We start from the raw sequence: 18,203 nt of genomic DNA on the forward strand, positions 1-18,203 counted from the left end.
GCTCTGTAAGCCAGACTGCAGTCTAAGGAGGTCAGAAACAACTTAGACACACCTGGAAACACTCATAAAGCACTTGAGCAACAGCGGTGAGGCTCAAGGTGTCCAGCAGCTTTGCAAACATTTGAACAATGTGTGAGCCAGACAGGTGTGGCTTCGGCAGTTTGGATGCCCCAAGAAACTCAGCAGGCTAAAATCATGCGGCTAACGCTTGTCCATTTCTTAATTTGTTCATATATATGTCTCTTTAGCCCTTGTGTAGGGAGAGAAGTTCCTGGCTTTTCCAGGTACCTGGATGCAGAAAGGACAGGAACAAAACATCCATGGTTGTGTTCAAAGAGGCGGGGGGAAAGCAGCGTCCAGTGGCATCAGGCTGGGAGAGGCTCAGAAACATCCGGCTCCACAGGTGGGTTGCCGCTGCCAGTGGCACAGCTCTGCTCCTGTCCTTCCCATCCACCCTGCCCGCCGTCGGCAACAGCATCTTCCAGCCCAAGATGCCCGTGATCTCTGATCTGGCATGGCTGTGGGACACCTTAAGAGAATGTTAATTTTGGAGAAAGACAGGGTACAGCTGCTTTTGAGAATTAGACACTTTTAAAGCATCTCTAAGTGACCAAAACTTGCAATGCTCAAAATCATTGGCCAATGTTATGTAAGCATATATTACTCTGTAAATGTTTCCCATTGTTGGTTTTATTTCCTAGCTGTGCATTCAAGACGGGTGTTATATTAGTTTCTTTTGCTGAGAGTCATAGCACTACAGCCTTGAGAGAGATTATTGTTATGTCCACTGAAAACGGAGGCTTGAAACCTTTGAAGAATAGTGGAAATCAGACGGTTGTGAAGGGGTTACCTGTTGTATGTCTAGAAACTAGCAGCTGGGGGAAAATAGCAACGGGGAGACTGCACAGGAGTGATGGCTAGTGTTCCTCAGCCCCTTCCAGCCAAAGGGTAGAATGCATGTGGGCTCACTCCACTCCCTTTATTTGAAGATAATTAAGCTTTGAAGTCTTACCCAAATGGCTAATGTGCGGTTAGGATGCTCAGAAATGGAGCCCAGTGCTAGATGCCCCCCACCACTCAGGGTTTCCACTGTTGTGCTGCAGCTGGGACCAGCTTTCAGTGGGCATCTGCACCAGCCGCTGCCGCTTTTGTTCCGAGCGCTCATAAATAGAATTTCCTCCCTCGTGAGAAATACTGATGAGATTTAAATCATTTTGGTGATTTTGATGCAGAACAATGGTATTATAGATACTGTGCTGTTATTGATTTAGTAGTATACATTTTCAGCATGGCTAACAGGTAGCCAGTGCAAACCTCACTGTGCATTGCTTGATGCTCCTCAGAAGCGGACGTTCTCTGGACAGAGTTTCTTGCTCCCTGATGCTGCAATACACCATGCCTTTTCCAGTGCAAAGGCGGCATTCCTCCTTTGTTCTGTACTGGCATCTGCAGCAAAGAAAATCTTCAGTTCCAGGCTGAAATAATTCCTCTTCTGTGGTAGCTCTGTGCTTTTGGTGTATTGGGAGCAGAACATCAGACTAGAACCAGGTCTTCTGCTTAATTGGCTTTAGAAGTGTGGTTATTATCACTAGCTACATTTTTAAACAACCATGGGGAAGTTGAACAACACCTTGGCAAATGAGTTATTTCACATTTAAAACTTGTGCTTTTACAACTGGTTCACTGTAGTGTCGCACTCTGAAATTGGGCTTACTGGTATTGTGTGGGGCATGGCACATGCATCTGCAGGACCATATTTGGTGGCATTCCTCAGGGGTTGGTATTGGGACTGGCGCTGTTTAACATCTTTGTCAGCAACATGGACAGTGGGATAGAGTGCACCCTCAGCAAGTTTGCCAATGACACCAAGCTGTGTGGTGCGGTTGACACGCTGGAGGGACGGGATGCCATCCAGAGGGACCTTGACAGGCTTGAGAGGTGGACCGGTGTGAACCTCACGAAGTTCAACAAGGCCAAGTGCAAGGTCCTGCACATAGGTAGGGGCAATCCCAAGCACAAATACAGGCTGGGCGGAGAATGGATTGAGAGCAGCCCTGAGGAGAAGGACTTGGGGGTGTTGGTTGATGAGAAGCTCAACATGAGCCAGCAATGGGCGCTTGCAGCCCAGAAAGCCAACCATATCCTGGGCTGCATCCAAAGAAGCGTGGCCAGCAGGTTGAGGGAGGTGATTCTCCCCCTCTACTCCACTCTCGTGAGACCCCACCTGCAGTACTGCTTTCAGCTCTGGGGTCCCCAACATAAGAAGGACCTGGACCTGTTGGATCAAGTCCAGAGGAGGGCCACGAAGATGATCAGGGGACTGGAGCACCTCTCCTGTGAAGACAGGCTGAGAGAGTTGGGGTTGTTCAGCCTGGAGAAGAGAAGGCTCTGGGGAGACCTTCTTGCAGCCTTCCAGTACCTGAAGGAGCCTACAAGAAAGCTGGAGAGGGACTTTTTACAAAAGCATGTAGTGATAGGACAAGGGGTAATGCCTTTAACCTGAAAGAGGGTAGATTTAGACTAGATATAAGGAAGAAATTCTTCACTATGAGGGTGGTGAGGCACTGGAAGAGGTTGCCCAGAGAAGTTGTGGATGCCCCATCCCTGGAAGTGTTCAAGGCCAGGTTGGATGAGGCTTTGAGCAACCTGGTCTAGTGGAAGGTGTCCCTGCCTGTGGCAGGGGGGTTAGAACTAGATGATCTTTAAGGTCCCTTCCAACCCAAATCGTTCTGATTCTATGTTTGGCTTTTGGTACTTTTTGTTACTGCAAGTGTCAGTGTCATACCTGAAATGAAATGATGCTTGAGACAAAGCCAGGCAAACCTTGTTCTGATGTCCTCGGTCCTATTACCAGCACTGCTGGAAGAGGCATTAGAGCATCTTGAAGGAGCTAGCTGGGGCAGAGGAAAGGCAATGCCAGGACTAGGCAGAGTGAGGGTGAGGCAGTGCGGTACCACCGTGGACGGGATACGAGTGAGCTGGGCCTAAGGAGTCTTGGTTTGGCTGCCAGTCCTCTCAAGTGAGGCGTGACTACAAAACTGTGAACCTCAGGCAGCTAGGAACTGTGATTTCTTGCTCAAAGCTGGTATATTCCCTGCCACAGAAACTGCATTAACTCCTTTAGTGACAGTTTGTAGCGCAAATCCTGGCTGTTTAATTGGATTTATCATGGCTATTGGGAGCATAAATGTGTTTACAGATTTGTTGTGAAAGCTTTTTTGTGTGTTTTTCTCATAGCAAGTCAACTTCCATGTGGTGCAATTATGTTCAAGATGTTCCCTGTAGCACTGGAGTAATGTCAGATTATACTGTGTGTGCACATTGTTCTTCAAAAGGATTTTATCTGAGGCACGATGCGCCATGTCAGGAGGAGAAAGGGAGCTTAGTCTTTTATTAAGAAAGGCATGCAACACTTAAAATACAAGAAATTCTGTCAAATCCTGTTGTCTTGTTATAGAAAAATGCTTGTCTCTGTCTACTGAAAAGTGAAACTTTTTCCCTATTAACTTCCTTCCTGCTCCATCCAACTCTGCCAGAACTAAGTCCATCCATCTGCAGCTTGCTACTTTTGTGCTGCTGCCTTTTCAGCACTGAAAGGTTGAAGCAAACACAGCGAGACATTTCAGAGACAAGAGTCTAGGGGAGGGGAAAAAAAAAAAAGAGATGACTTTCATTTGGTTTGGAAAGTTTCTTAGTTTTCATTTGGTTTCTCATCCCATATAGTTTGGCCTAGAACTTGCAGCGTGTTTGATGCAGTTGTACAGGAACCCCACGTGAAGCCTGCTCATGTTCCCAGCCACAGGGCTGCCGCCGAAGGGATGCTGTGTTACGGGAACCGCCGTCAGATGTCGGGGACTACAGCAAACAGTGCTGCACTAGGGATGAAGCTGGCCTCTAGTGCTGTCAAATTTTTTTTTTTTTTTTTTTTTTTAAATTAACTTGGGTAACAATGCAATTTCACAATGCAATTTCCTGCCTGATGGCAGTTCAGATATTAAATGTCACATCTGCCTAATAGTTTCATTCTTAACTATGACAAGTTTTCCCAGCACTTCTAAAAGAGACAGTTGTGATATGTTTCATTCCCTGCTGAATGATAGTCAGAAACCAAAATTTGTTCTGTAACCCATTATTATTATTACTAATTGTTGTTAGTAAGCCTTGTAGAGGAGTTACTCGGAACAGTAGCACAACAATTCTCCCCACCGTGGGAAAGGTCAGGATTTTCAAATGCCACCATTTGGAGCCTGTAACCTATTACTCTGTGTGTTGGTCGCAGGTTTTCTTTTTCAAAGTCGCAGAGAAGGACAGTCTCCAGGGACATGCCTCTGCTCTCTCTTGCCGCCTCTTTAGTCCGTCCCTTCCTTACAATGCCTCTCTGTCCAAGGGGAAGCTGCTGAGCCCTTGGCTGAGGTTGGCAATGCAGTGAACAATGCAGGCGTTTGAAAACTAGAAAGCTCAAAACTCGTGTTCCTGTGACCAGAGAGATGGATGGAAAGATCAAAGAGGACACAACTTGAGAGGGCGTAGTGGGTTCTGGCATCTTAGGAAGCGAACAGAAGACAGGCTCAGTGCCTGTGATGCACTGAGCATCGCTGTTGCGATAGATAGAATATCTGTGCTACAAAAATATGTATAGAAAGGCACGAGGAGCTTGCAGCTGTGCTTAGTCTGCCTCTCATTGAGGAGGTCCTGGCTATTACCTGCCTTTCTGTCATAAGTGCTAATGAGGTAAGGGAGCAGGAGAAAGGACACAAGTAGATCAAAGCTAAGTAGAAGGGAAAATCCATATGGCAACTGCTTACTAAAAATAAAGGTGAGGGATCTCTGGCAATCAGATTTCTGGTGGCCCTATGCAGATTCACGCCAGCTGAGAGTCTGGCCCCAGAAACTGACAGTGGGGCTCAGCTGAGAGCAGAGTAACCATATATGCAAGCTTCAGGTAATATTTCCCATTGGCTTAGTAAACCCAGATCTGCAGATCTACTTTGCTGATTGAAAATTTGGCCTTGATTTAAAAAAAAAAAAAAAAAAAAAAAGCCTGAAGCTCTGTGCAGGTTTGTAAGAATGTAGAAACACACCTTTGTGGGGCTTAATCAGGTAGATATTTGCCAAATTTTCCAGTTTGTATGTTCAGAAGAAAATTGCCACTAAAAAGCACAAAGTATACTTTACGGAAGCTCAGTGTCCAGGCCATTTTACAGAATTCAGGTTTTTACTCTGCTTCAATCTGGTTAAAAAGCCTGAAAGATGAGCCATTTTTAAGTATTTCACAAGATTCGTGAGTCATGCAAAATCCTATCACATTTTTCCCTCTAGTTGAAATCACAGAAGTTACAAATGGTAAAAGAGCTATTAAATCACAGATAAAGAATGCTGCATGATGGGTGGGTAATAATAAATAAATAACCCCCCCTAGTTTTTCTTCTTGTTTACAATTCCCTGGGCATGAATTCAACAGGTAAGAGCGAAGTATCGCAGCTTACCCTCAAAAAGGAGTGGCATGCAGCTGTATCCCTTGGAGAGTCGCTATTCCTTCTCTTGGTTTCTTTACTGCTCCAGGCAAACGGAGATTTTAATACCACTCCTTTATCTAGCACAGTTAATTTCCCCACCCTGTACCAGCTCAACTTCTCCGGCAGGTATGTTGGGGGATGGTGGACCCAAGCTTTCATCTGCTCCCAAGTCTTCGGCTAACTAAATTGCCCATTTGTGATCCCACAGATCCCACAGAACCTGCTCTGCGCCCGGATCGCTCTGGGCAGGCAGGTAAGAGGTGACAGCGTGTCCATGTACTTGGCTCTACCAGTGCTGCTACTTCTGTAGTGTTAGGATACCTGTATCCCCTACATATTTTTATTACTCAAATAAATCCTGCCTGGAACTACTGCTGGGATCTGTGGGTAAGTACTGGACCGGCCTTTCAACTTTTTTTTCCACATTTATTTCTTATTCCACTGTAACTGTTGAAATCCTTCTCCTTTTAGTTTCTTTTCGCTGAAACGCTGCAGTCAGACTTCCAAGATGTTGTGTTCTTTGTTGGCCAGGAATTTCTAAAGACAGAGAAGGAATTGAAGGAAAGCGCCACACAGGGCGTCTTACATGACCATAAACCATAAGAGCATTTAATCAGAGGGAAGGTCTCACTTTCTATTTCAGTCACACTTTTGGAGCACATATTGGAGGTCAGAAATTATGTTTGGCAGAAATAAAAGTAAATTCAAATAACGGGAAAAACGTGCCATTTTTGCCAGTATTTTGTGAAAAAATTGAGGGGAAAATTATTTTTCATTGCTTACATAGTTGAAATGTATATGATTAAACTGGTTTTTAGCTGAGGGAAAATAGCGTAGTTCACAGCGACTTCGCTTGTGGCACAGAGAGGAATAGTTCTGCTTCTCAATAAACCTGAAACGTTCTTGCTATTAAACAGATTTCGAATGACTTCTTGCTACTTTCTTCAGGTTCCCATTTTCACACACTTTTTCTTTTCCACAGTCACTTCATCCTCTCTCTAACCAGTTCCTGCTGGAGAAAAAAAGAATGGAAAAAAAGAAAAGAAACCCAAATCACCGTAAGTTAGAAGGGCGCACAGTGTTTTCAGTGACATCCCTCAGAGCTAGATCATTGCCGCCAGCCATACGATGGACAGCAGAGAACCCCAAACCCTGGTCCTCAGTTACGTGGTGGGGAGAAAGCAGTGCTCACCAAGCATGGCTGACGAGGTCCTCTTACAGCATCCTGTAGCTATTGATCTAGAGCCTAATCCACTTCTCTGTGCAATGTAAGGGGAGATGGTTAGCAGGAACCTTGGGCATTCAGCTTCTTCCTTATTCCCCACCACTGTGTAGGATCTGCCATCTGATACCCCCTTTAGCAGTACATGTGAAAGGTCAACAACACCCCGGAAACATCCTTCCATGTAAAATTAAATGTGTCCTGCTTTCAGATGGTTGCAAAATTCCACACATTGTAATGGACTGAGATACTAATTTATTCTAAAATATCTTTTGTGTATGTTAACTTAATGAGCTAGGTCTTGCCAATGCTAAAAATAAGTCTCAATATAGAAAAGGCTTATGGAATGAGCAAAATTGCTCATTCCCACAAAAAAAAGTCATCTGTTGTCAAAAACATTTGATCGTGTAACATCTCTAGCTCTCTGTTTCTTGTGGAGTAACACTAGACCTACTTACCCCTGCTCCTGCAGGTAGTGGGTCTAGTGAGCGATTGTAATGTCTTGTATAGTGAGGATGCTGATGTAAGACTTCTGAAAACAGATACAAAGATGTATTGATTTTAAAAAATCAACTTAAGGTAAATACCTGGCATGGAAAATTTTAATCCAAATGACTAAAGTTTAGCAAGATCAAAGCATCTCAAAACAGGGTTTCATTACAGGAAATGTTAGGTAAGAGATGAAGCTTTCAGCCCTGCCATTCATCACCTTAAGATGGATCAGCACCTTAAGAAGATCATATATTGTTCTGTCTTTGAGAAGCTGGCAGCTAGTTTTGAAAACAAAAAGGCCTGTACAGCGATTATTGGAGTGAATCTTGCAGCTATCCACATATTGCTCAAAGGTGACCATGTCTTTTCTGCTTTGTTTCTTAGCAAACCCCTTGGAAGAGGTTCTGCATGTATTTTAGCTGTGTTCAATACCTGTATGTGACCTTTCTCACTGATGTCAAACTTGCACAGAGGAAAGCAAGCCACAAGCTTTGCTTTTGTCTGTTTGTTGCTGAAGCCTGCGTCTCACATGTCTATGTTGGCCATCACTTGCTTTCTGACAGATCACAAGGCTAGTCTTTGTTCCAGTTCATTCAGCTGTCACTGGTGCTCTCTGAGGCACCACAACCTCGGTCATATAGCAGGAGAAGACAATTTTGCTGCTCTACCTCAAGGAAGCAGCTAGAAGAAGAAAATGGTGGGACTCCTTACTCCAGATCCAGTGGAGGTGGCCATGAGAGACTGGTCACAGCTGTCAGAGCCGGTGATGTTGTGATGCATGCTTCCAGCTGTCTCAGAGGGGTTTTCTTTGATGCAAGCACATGAAGTGACCAGCTGTCTTTGTGGATTAGAGGAAGAAAAGTTGTGGTTTGTTTGTGTGTCAGTAGCACCAGGATATCCCAAGCATTGGCACCCCGTTGTGCTGGATCCCATTGACAAGGCATTGACCCCCAGTTTTAGGTGATGAGGGTATGCTGTGTGGATTCAGCAGGTACAGGTGGTGGGGATCAGTTTGATGAACACATACAGAGTTTAGCAGAAAAAATAAAATCCCCCTTTCCTAAGGAGAGTGACTTGTAGGCATTTTGGCAGGACTGCCTTAAAAGACAGCAAGATGCCCGCTCTACACCTTTGGACGGATGTTTTGCCACGTGAAGAGCACTCCTGAAATACAAAATGCATGTTTCTTGGTTATTGTGCAGTGGATTTTCCCTGTGCTGGCTTGTCACCATGGTACTGGACTGGGAAAGCTGCAGATCAAAAGCTTTACGGAGCTGTACAGCTGAAATGCTTCTGCTTTCACCGTCCATTAAAAAAAAAAAAAAATCTAAATGGAAGATGAGAACCTGCCTGCTTTAGGTTCAGATGCAAGTAATTATAGGACCAGGCAATAGCAAGGTACTTTCTCAAAGATGAGTAGGTGGCTGGGCCATTTCAGGAAAGCTGCAGCAAACGGGTCATTCAAAAATAACTTTTTGAGGCTATGGAAAGTGGATGAAAAGAAATAGCTAATGAAAAGGGGAAAAAGCTGATGAAAGGAAGTGTTTTATCTGATATCAGAAACTGTTGGCTTTCATTCTGATCCTGTTGTTTTTTCTGTATATAGCTTTTAGAGTGCCCTTAAGTCTTCTCAAAAGGTTATTACTTTTCCAGTGGCATTAGAAAGGCTGAAATGATATTTGCAATGAGGGTAAGTGACTCTCTTGAGGTTTTGGCACCCACAGCTCCAGATTAACTGGAAATGCAGGCATTTAGTAAATCTGCCTCTTGGCCCTGCATGCTCCAGAGAAGCCAACCTAAGTTTTGTGAGTAGGACCAGAGCAGGAACACAGTATATGCCACACAAGGGACACATCTGGAAAAATTAAGCCACCCAGAATGAATGCCAGCTCATAAGGTGGTGGCCTCTGTTCTTTTTGTCCAGACTATCTCATCCCTGGAAGTCAGGGAAGCCCTGCTGTTGGTTGCATCGATGGCAACAGCAAGACTTCCCCTTCTGGTATTAGTTCTGGCTGACCGGAGATGTAATTCTTACAAATTTCTGTAATTTAAAATCACCTCAGGTTTCCAGTTCCCAAAGTAAAAGAGCTCCGTTCAAGGTCTGGAGTAGATTAAAGCAGTGACTGCTAATCTAGAACTGGTTCTTCAGATGCTCCATGAGTAGGGAGATGGCTTCAACCATGATGAGGTGAAAGGCCAGGGAGGACCTGGCAATCAAGGACCAGTGCAGGGGACAAAAGGATAATACCAATGAGGTATATGTATATACATATTCCCATACACACAGCTATATCTCAATTGTACAGAAATGTTCTCTGCCTTGCCAGCAGTTACTAACTTGCTGTTTTCCTTCCAGAAAGAAAATCCTTGACAGACTTGAATTGATGAGTAATGACTCCACTTTCTTCCATTCCAGCTGCCACACAGGCACATACCTTGGTCCCTCGTTGGCCCAGCAAATTTGAACGTCTTAACCTTTTCTTGTTGTCCCGTGTCTGCCCTATCACTTACCGGTTGCTTGCTATTGTGGTATGGCGGGGTCGTCTTCTCTCAGCAGACACTGCAATTGTTTTTACAAGAAGAAAGAAAATACTCTACTGATAAACAGTGGTACACGTCTAGGGAAAATGTCAGCACTTAAACCCGAGTCTTGCTTTTCCCTCTGAGTTGTCATTGCTGGATCCTCTGCCCTTCCTTGCAAGTGGGTTTGAGGAGGTGGTTGTTTTGGCTGGAATTGGAAAGGCACAGGTGGTACCACCAGCTGTAAATTGGAGGAGGCACTTCCTGATTATGACCACTGCCTACACACAGATCACTGCCAAGAGAGGAGCTGGAAGGCGTAGAAGCCTTCTCCTTACTTGGAAAAAGGGCCTGGAGGATAATCATCACTCCCCTCTCCTGCAGGCTTTCACCTGTAGGCTTCGGACTTCTTTGCAAGCATTCAGCTTCCCAAAATGCTGTGATGTGAATAACCCTCAGCCGTCATTGAGAGATGGATAAACTGAGGCACTGAGTATTTAAATTCATGCATCTAACATTTAGGCACTCTGGTCCGTATAAGGGCACCAGGAGCTCAGGAGTTGCAAGTGCACGGCACATTTGAAAGCCAGCTTAGTTTTTTAAGGGACTTCAGCATGGATTCAGATGTCTGCTTAACCACGGCAAAATAAGTGGTGAATAAATCCTTGATCTCTGCAAGGTCAAGATTTTGCCTTCCAGCTTTAAATGTCAGTGGCAAGAGGCTTGTACCAAGCTGCAGAGCGAGCATGCACTGGGCTTTCCTGTGAGGAGTTTGGGATGTTGCTCCTGGGGGGTTGTTTTCGGAGGGCACTGCCAGCTACCTGCGTAGGCAGGACCATCCTGGTCTCAACTGCGAGCACGCACCGCCATTTGCAGTTACGTATTTTTATTTCCAGGTTACAATTTTTTAATTATTGTCCGGTGCTCATGTCTCCACCTTCACATAATGGAGGCCTCTATTGCTGGCCCTGACTTGCCTTGTCTTCAGGAAATTTGGGGTGCCTTGTCTCCTTGTTTGCTGAAAGCCCTTTCCTGGGATGATCCCTCGGCCTGTTGCCACCTCACGGTCTTGGTTTTCATCTTGTGTCCTAAACGTGGGTCCACTGCATGGCGAGCAGCAAGCGAGGGAGAGGTGTCAGAGGATTAACCCACCACCTCGTGCTCCTCACCCACGCACACGAGGAGAGAGCCAGATTAAAAGATTAAAGTTACAAACTGAAAACCCCCGCAGGCTACTGATGAGATCTGAGCGCCTAGCTGCGAAGCCAAACTCCCACTCCGGAGGTGCAGTGCTGCGCGCGCTGTCGCTCACGCCGGAGCTGCCGGCTCCCGCCATCCCTTCCTGCTGCCAGCTCCAGCTATTTTTACAGACTGAGAATTAAACCAGTTTTGCCCTGAAGGATGGTCCAGAGCAATGCCTCGGCAATAACCAGGGGCTCAGGAGGATGGTTTTACGCTCCCCCTCGTTGCAAACCCCAAAAGCTCAGGAGTGCAGCCTCCACTGGCACCTCATTTGCTTGTGTTGCGGCCACTGGATTGCTTCGGTTGGGATGAGGGCCAGGGTTGGTGCAGGAGGGGTGGCAAGTGGCAGCCGCTGATGGTGGTAACCACATGGGGAGGGTCGCAAGCCTCACCCTAGCAAACCTACCGCTAGATATGCTCACAGTTAGTGTATTTTCTCGCTTCTTTTTCCCCCTGTATCTTCATTAGGACTGGGCAAAGAATGGCCTTTTTGGTTTTATGGCTGAAAGGCACATAAGTAAAACTGTGTCCCAAACCACAAGCACTATTGCCGTGCCTGCGTCTGTATTTTTTATTTGACCAAAGCAGTGAGTCTGAGCCAAGATGATGATTCTATTGTCACAATACTCGGCGTACTGAGCTCTCAAAAGTAATTTTTCCCCGATTCCTCCCCCCCCCCCCGTTGTTTTTCCGTTTTGGAGTGCTTTTTATCAGAAACAGGCCATTTCAAAGCAAAAAGTTCAGCTCTGCTATTCTGAGAACGTTGAAATGGTGTATTTTGACATCTCAGCAGTTGTTCCTCCTCCTCCTCCCTATGCTTTTCAGACGAAGCTCTTCGTCAGACGCAGGCCGAACCTGTGGAGATGTTCAGTTCCTCCAGGGCTCCATGTTTCATCACATTTCCCAGCTATCAGATGTTTTGCCCAGCTCTTCCCAAGTGCTTAGGTGACACCGGAGTGGAGTGAGCACCAGTACCTTCTTGCACTTGCAAGAAATGCTGTGGTGGTGCATGTGGTGGCTAGACAAGCAGTTGCTAATTTGACTATCAACTGCCTGTCATGCAGCCCTTCCCCACCTTTGGCTATAGAAGCATACATTGCTCTGGTCTGTGCCTCAAGGGAGGACAGCGGCAGGACCTGTGTTTCACGAGGGACTGAAACGGGCACGGCTAAAATACCATGCAGGCACAACTCTAAAATGGAGTAATTTCCAGGTTCGTGCCTGTTTGACGAAGACTAAATGAGAAATCTTAACAAAATCTTGTTTCATGAACCGTATACTTGCACAGGTCTTTGTCTGTGATGGATCTGTATCCTCCAACTGATTATAATTAGCGCACTATTTTATTTACATAGGATTAATCTAATTCAAATGACTAGATTAAATTCTTTGATCTTCAGGGTACAAGAGGTGAGACTATGATGATTTTAAACAGTTGCTCCTGGCCATAAAATCTATTAATTTGAAAATCAATAGAAAGACTTGCCACGTTGATGAGATAATTTCTTCTGCTACTCAGCCCTGACCCTGTTCTCCTGGTTTTCACCCTCCTGTCAAGTTTAAATGTCTTTTTTCTGGAAGCTCCGCTCCACCCCATCCTGCACAGCTTTCGGGGGGGGGGGTACTGTCCTTTTCATTTGAAGCCACTTTCTGATTTATGTGCACCAAGCACACAAACTCTTCTTCAAAACTATTTTCCCAACCATGCATTCAGTCAGGTGGTGTAGCTGGCAAAAATACCTCCCACTCCATATTTGTTTTTTGTTGCATTGGATGAATTTATAGGTATAGTGTTTTGGAGACTGTAAACTTTCTGGGGCATGGTCTCTAACAAGTGCTGTCGTCTGTTCACCAAGTCCTGCTTGCACAACGGTATGAATAGTTATGATGCTGTCTCTGACCCAGCACTCTTCATCAGCAGATCTAGAATTGCGTTACTGAGGAAGCAGTCAAATCACTATCCTAATTTCCAGATGGGGAAACTGAGGTGCTGCAAGGTGAAATAACTTGTCCAGCGTTGGCAGAGGAGAGCTAGAAAGGGAGTGCAGCCATCTCTGACCCCGGCCACTGGACCCTGCAGCCTCCTCAATGACAGCTAATAAAATTTGTGTTTATGCAATGCATTTTTCTCTTCTCCATTAACAGCGAACAATTCGAGTGTTTTCTTCACAGGCATTAATAGCTTCCCTGAGAAATATGTTTCAACATGCATTTTCAGCAGTACTTCTGCGTGTGTTGTGCCCCATCTAGCAGCTGTGACCTGCTAGAAGGAGGCAGACTGGGGTGAGGGGGAGAGGTGGCACCTGTGCTCCGCTCCTCCTCCTCCGCCACTCCTCCGGTGGCAGTGGGGGAGGCTGGGGACCAACCACAGAGACGTTCTGCGTGGAGCTCCTCAGAGAGCTGCACCAGCTGCTGTGTTGGCAGCCTTGGAGTTGCCTCTGGGTCTGACTTGCCGTCTTGTCTTCTTGAATATAATTGCTCGCTGCCGATTTATTTTTTTTCCTTCCCTTTGATTCTGTGGCACTCGTATCCTACTCAGATTCCTCGTCAATCTTGCAATCTGGGGAGTCTGAGGAAATAGAGAACTGATCATCTGCAGATTTCTTCTGTATATTATGAAAGTGTCCCTATGCCATGTGTGATTCCAATCTTTTTTTGTTTAATCAGACAGAACATCAGAGAGTCAGACTGTACCGGCGAGGTCTGTGTGCTGAACAGGGAAGGAAGGAGTTGCTTCTGCAGAAATACTCCCTGCTCCCGGCTCTGTAGAGGTGACAACACATCTGTCGCTTCCACCTTCCTAACCCTGTGCCTTACCTCCCCATGCCCCACACTGCTCAGCCTTGTGGCAGGGCATGTTATCTCTCTCGCAGAGCCTGCTGGGGCAGGACTGCTTGAACAGCAATGGCTATGGGGAGTCCTTAAGGAGCGGCAGAACATGTCTGCCTGGAAATCTGCACGTGCCGTGAATGAGCCTGTTTCTCATTCTTTGGAGGTCTTGAGGAACCAAATCGCTTCATGGAATTGGTCAGAATTCTAATGATATCCACCCAGGTACCTTAGCACGGTGGTAGAAAAAGCATGTGTAAAAGGTTGGGTGGGTTTATTTGGGTGCAAGGGTGTGTGTGCTCTTTGTGCATTACATTGAATGTTCATCTCAAGCTTTTCAGCACTCTGTAGGGCCTGTGTCATGAAGATCAGACTAGATAGTCCTCACGCTAGGTAAGGGTCTTAAAATTGGGCATTTATTCCCTAGCTTGCAAGCATTTTAGGAAAGAAAGGAGGTCTGAAATAGAGGTTGTCTTCTGAGCTGACGTTCTGCTACCTCCGTCACTGGATCCACCTGATTTATTACTATTTTCTTAGCATTACAATTTCTTGCTTTCACCTACCCACTCTCAGTACACTACAACCATTTCAAAATCAAAACATAAAAGCATGAAAACAGCTATAAAATTACCAGAACTCTTTCCATCCCTCCCTTCCCATTTGTGCAGGGCAGACATCTTCTGAAAGAGACTTTTACCTCCAGACGTCAGGACATTTGGGAGAAGAATCAGACTCGGCGCTGGTTTGTCCTCTGTGGGATGTAAGTGGAAGCAGTACCTGGGCAGGAAAGTATTTGAATTTTAATGATAGGGCAGTGCTAAAAAACACTGTAAAAACACTTCCTTGCTTTTTGCTGGGGAAGTCTCAATTTGTCTCATCGGCTGCCTCTGGCTTTTTGCCCGGCGTTCTCAGATCTACTGGTGAAGGGAGACAGCAGAGCACGTTTGTCCTATTCCTCTTCCCCAGCGCGAGATGCCAGACTGGAGCAGATACGCCACCGTTCCTGGTCTAAGCACGCGCCACAGAGGGGGCTACAGTCTACTCAGCCCTCTCCTACATCTGCCCTGATATATTCAGTATCCCAGGACTGGGCTGAGTCACACCTCATTCGCTGGCAGCCGTCAGAAGCACAAGTTAAGTGCTGTAAGCATCTCTGCAAATCCATTTGAACACTCCCGAAGCAGTGACATTACTCTCTCTAGGATAGGCGCGCACAATTCCAGGTGTGCAGGATCTCTGCCCGAGTCCCAGCACAGGATCGCACTGGGTGGACTTCAGAGGTGTCCTGGGAACTTCTTGCAGGAGAAGGGATTTGCATCGAGCATCCCTGGTGAAAATTTGACTCCCCATCTCGACATGCGCCATCCCTGCTCCTTTTCCCCGTACAAGTGGCTGCATTTCTGTTGCACTGTATGCATGGTATATAAAGCATTTAGGACAAAAAGTCTATAGAAGTGTGACACTAATAATATTTTACAGCTTTAATTACCGTGATCGTAGTGCCTAAAGGCGTATGCAAAAACATTTTGAGTGGGAGGAGAGAAGGCAGCGCTGTGAACATTTTTGTGGTTTTGCTGGGCACTGCACAATTGAGTTTTCTCATGGGAACCGCAGCATGCCAGGGAGAAAAGCTGCCTCTACCTCCTCGTCTGCTCCGTCGGGATACTGGATCACACCCCAAAGTCAAGGAGACAACCACAGTCACTCCAGTTTCAGGCAAAAGCTGGGCGGACCGTGCCTCTGCTTTGCAGAGGGACTCCAGGTGCAGGTGCTGCCCATTTCTGCAGGCAACAGGTATTTTTCCTCAGGCAACATCCCTTCTGTACAGTCAGCGGCAGTTTTGCCCGCGGGATGAATTTAGGATTGGGCAATTGCTGATTGTGGCATGGATTTGCCAGCAGCCTCAAGAGCAGCGTGCCTGTTTCTCGGTCAGGGTATGCAATGCAGACAGAGCTTTCACTCCCGCCGGCCGCCCACCCGTCCATGCCATGCATACGTGGGCAGGGGGAGACGCGAGGGGACGGACAGAGGGGCCTTGTGTGGCTGGGCGAGCCCTCCAGCACCCGTCTCGCCACCTTCCAGCACCCTTCCCCACAGGAGGCTGCACGGCAGTGTCAGTAGGCCTAACGCAAAGTGACTAGCTCGATGGTCACGACTAACTGAAAAACAGGAAAATACCCCATGCAGGAATGCAAGTTTTTAGAGTTTAGGTGTTACAAAATAAAACCGTTACGAAATAAAGATGCTTGCATTTCCCTAGCTACAGAATGCAGTCCTGCATCTTTAGAAAACTTTTTTTAAACTTTGTTCCTAGATCATGTATTAATTTTTAGATGTGTTTATGTACTTTCTGTGACAGTGATTTGCCATAGGTTCATTATTAAGGTGCTACAAAGCCGGTAGCCTTCTATTTGAAAAACTGAAAGAGAAATTTCCTCTGGACGTGGTTACCAAAGAGTCACCCCGGGACTCAGCTTCCTGGCTGGCCGGTCCCTGCTCAGACGAACAGCCGAGAGTTGTAACAAAGCTTTCTGATAGCCAAGGTATTGATTGGAAGGCAGTGAAACCTGAAAGGAAACCCTGTGTGACAGGTATTCCTGGCTATGAGAAGAGCTGGACGTTGCCTAAAAGACAAGCATATTTTCTTGAGGCTGTCTTCCCTCACACTCTAATTTTTTTCCCCCTCGTTCCATCCTTTGTCTGTTATAATTATCTGCACTACATGTGATTTACACTATCGGAAACTCGTATTTTAATCAAGTCTCCATCAGTTAGATACATGGTATCATTTGTCCTCACTTGATTTGACATTTGGTATTTCATACAGATTTTTGTACATCTGTATTGTGTACAGATTTAAAAACCTAAAATAAGAAATTCTAATGAAACCACAGTGTCTTAAAAAAGGGACCAAGTTTTGACCCAAGCCTCGCCAAGACTCCTGTGAGGAGCAAGAATTCAATTTCCCACGGTCACATTACATTTGGTATGTCAAGTTTTTACACAGACGAAAAATCTCCCACTGGGTAATCGACCGGCTAATGGAGATTAGCTCATAAAGCTGTAGATGGAGATCCTCGACATCGCCGCCTGAAGCACCCCGAGCTGTCGCCATCAGCTGGTATCACTGCTACGCCCCAAGAAAAACAAAAGGTGGGCGAAAAGGAAGAGCGACTTTGTTTCTGCTCGGTATTTTGGGTTCTGCCACTTGCTGTACTACCTAAACGCATCTCCCAGGCTGCAGCGTACCGTCATCTCACGTACCGCCGTTCTCACCAGGTGTAAGGATGTCCTTCCTTCTGGGGGGACTTCCCAAACAGCCGGTGCGCGGCTGCGCTTGGAGGGGCCGTGGGAGCAGGGGTGGGCAGCTCTCCAAGCCTGGGGCGGTTCAAGACCGTTAGGTGGTAACACCAAACTACGGCCACGGAGCCTCCCTTTCCCACGCACCTCATGCTTGATTATCAACTGGACTGATTCCCAGGGCTGGTGCGTTGGGGGTGCGCGGGGCAGGGAGGAGGAGCAGGAGGAGGAGGAAGGTATTGTTCGCCCCGGAGAGGTGATGTATGGTGTCCTGCAACCTGGGTGACGGGTGACTCAGGCCGGCGAGTCTTCCTCCAGGCGGGTCCCCGGGGCATCCAGCCCACGCGGTAGCTGGCCGGAAGGCGTCACCCTGCCTGCGGAGCCCGACCCGGGGGCAGCGGTGTCGCTGGGCCACCCCTGCGCCCCGCGGGGAGGGCAGCCCTGGGCGCGGGCCCACGCCAGCCAGATCCCGCTGCTTCTGCCTGCGGCATTATCCAGTCCTTTACCGGATCATTATTTTATCGAGTATGTGTTTTGCCAGAACTGTTTTAATTAAGCGTGGGGTTCGCCATACAGCTTGCTTTCCAGTTCTGCCGCCGCCGCGTCCCCGCTCGCCACCTCCGTCACCCCCGCCCGTCCCCGGGCTTGTGCCCAGACCCGGCAGGGGCCCAGCCGTTTGGTTCTCCGCGCCCGGCCACACCGGGCCGGGCCGCCCCGGAGGGCCGTCGCGGAGCACCGGCGGGAGCGCCGCGCGCCTGCCCCCGCCCGGCGCGCACCTCCGCGCGGTCCCCGGAGCGGCACCAGCCCCGGGGGAGGCGGCAGCTCCCGCCCGTGCGAGCGGAAAGTTTGAAACCGCGTTTTCCAGCGGGGCCGCCCGCTTCGTTCGGGCGGGGGGCGGCGGGGGGGGGCCGGACCCCGGACCCCGGCGCGGAGCCGGTCCGGTGCGGGGCGCGCTACCGGGCGGCGGGTGTCGGTCCCGCCCCCGCGCGGCGGCGGCCCCCGCCAGGCGCTGCGTCACGCGGCGGCCGCGCGTGGGCGGGCGGCGGAGCGCGCGCGGGATCTCCCCATGTGACCGCGCGGGA

This window comes from Aptenodytes patagonicus, chromosome 6 (genome assembly GCF_965638725.1).
Source record: "Aptenodytes patagonicus chromosome 6, bAptPat1.pri.cur, whole genome shotgun sequence".
NCBI classification, from domain to species: domain Eukaryota; kingdom Metazoa; phylum Chordata; class Aves; order Sphenisciformes; family Spheniscidae; genus Aptenodytes; species Aptenodytes patagonicus.